Source organism: Rhea americana, unplaced genomic scaffold, assembly GCF_003343005.1.
Source record: "Rhea americana isolate MKP2758 unplaced genomic scaffold, rheAme1 scaffold_18, whole genome shotgun sequence".
In the NCBI taxonomy this organism is placed as follows: domain Eukaryota; kingdom Metazoa; phylum Chordata; class Aves; order Rheiformes; family Rheidae; genus Rhea; species Rhea americana.
Window position 1 is genome coordinate 8,486,646 of NW_028185927.1, and position 2,071 is coordinate 8,488,716.

Below are 2,071 nucleotides of genomic sequence, written 5' to 3' on the forward strand. Positions count from 1 at the left end.
TACTCATTTGCCAAAACACTCACCTTCAGGATAAACAAACAAATCACAATGCAACATATGAAAAAAGGAAAACATCCTGTTGTCACTGACAGTAATCACAGCAAGCACAGTAAATGAAACCTTTTATCAATGAAAAGAACACTTATAAGAAAAGAGGATAGAGGGGAAATGACACCACTATTTTTGAAACACAGAAACCTAACATTTTAGAGCAGGGAAAATTCAGGTGATGAGGTTCCATTTCAATTAAAAAATTAATTCAGCTGAATTCAGGGAGAATTCAGGTGATAAGGCGTAATTTATTTAAAGCAGAGGCTAACCTGGACTATCCAAGAAAAAGTCTCTATTTATAATACAGTATTTCAGTTTTCCTACCTGCTGTCTCTCGGATGAAGTTCTGGTATCATACGGTCTCAATTCTGCTCTGAATCACCTCAATTGAATGGCAGATTGTCTTTCCCAAATCAGTCTTTCATGAACTGTTTTCAGTTGAACATGCATATGCACTCCGTATCTTTAGAAATTTGGTCTCTGTGGATATCTGTAAGGGTTGTTTCCAGGGATAAGGCTACCAGGACCTTGCCTGAGCACAGATCATGATGCAACAGCATTCTTAACATGCTTTTCCTCAGAACCCAAACCTCATAACCAAATCCACAGTCTAGGTATCACACATCTCAAGGTACTGTTTAAACATAAATCTGAGCCAGCTCTAGTACTTAAATACTCAAAAATTATATTCTAGAAAAATGTGTAATTAGTGTTTTCTCATAGCCCTTTAAATTAGGACTGGAACACATTCTGTGCCACATTTTCAAAATGGCAGCATCATTTCAAATAATCCCATTTTTTTGTTTTGTATGTGATAGGTCAGTTTTAGACTGTGCTAATATTAAAATGTCCTTTTCTTATCCAGGCAGGAATTTATCTGACTATGTTGACCTTTGCTTACAAGCAATTTTCAGGTTCTTTAACAAGACCATCATAACAATTAAAGTATTTCTTTTCATCCATTTCTGTTCAGGGAATTCCTTGTGCTCTTTGCTCAACTCTTCTCARTTCTGTTTCCTCCAATGAAATAGCTTTTCATGACCAAATGCAAAATATCCTGACAGACTTCTGGGTGCTGGTAGTGTWTATGCAGTTCATGTTGTACGCGTTAATCCAGATGATCCACTTCCACCTGGTTATTGGGCCTTGTTTTTCTGCAGCTCATGGAAAGCAAAGTCATACATTCCTTTCACTAGCTCATATTTACCAACCATGTGGAAGAATAAGGGTATCTTTTACTCTTCATTTGCTTACGCTTGCTCCTCCTTTTGCTATTCTTTCTCTCCTTGAGAAAACAAGCCTAAAGCTTTTGCGCCTTTTTAGCGCTGCTTTCCTCATTTTCTGATTGGCTGTCAGTCTAAACGCTTCTGCTGCCACCTCTCGTTCTTGACATCGGACAGGCTCTAGACAGACCTAAGCTCTTGTGAGGGGGCTGAACCGCGTTTCCCTGCATGGCACTCGGAAGAGTCAGCAGCATCCCAGACTCCCGGCCTCACTCGCCCTGCCTCGCCCCTCAGGCACCCAGGCCAGGACGTAACGGGGCGCCTGGCCGGCAGCACTTCTCCTGGGCGCCCTTCTGTGAGGGGCTTCTTCCCGCCACGGCGCGTCAGCACCCCCCGGCGGCCCCTGCCCGAGGGCCCCGCGCGCCCGCCGCGCCTCACGGCAGCGCGGGAAGCTGCGGCAGCGGCGCCGGCCGCCAGCGCGCCTCGCGCTCCCGCCCGCGAGCCGCAGTGCGACGCCGCGGCACCACTGCGCACGCGCCGCGGGCGCGAGCTACGGCCCCTCTCCCGCCCGCCAACAGCCGCGCCGTGACGCATGCGCACTGCGGCCACGCCGGCTCCAGCGCCCAGCGCCGCCGCAGAGCGCGGGCAGCTCGCTGTGCGCATGCGCCCGGGTGGCGTCTAGTCGGGCAGCTTCCTCTTCTGGGATGGGCTTGTCTGGGCAGTGGGAGGGGGTGTCTTGATGGTGGCGGCAGCGCGCATGCGCGGCCTGGCGGCGCTCGGGTCGCGGCAGCGCGCAC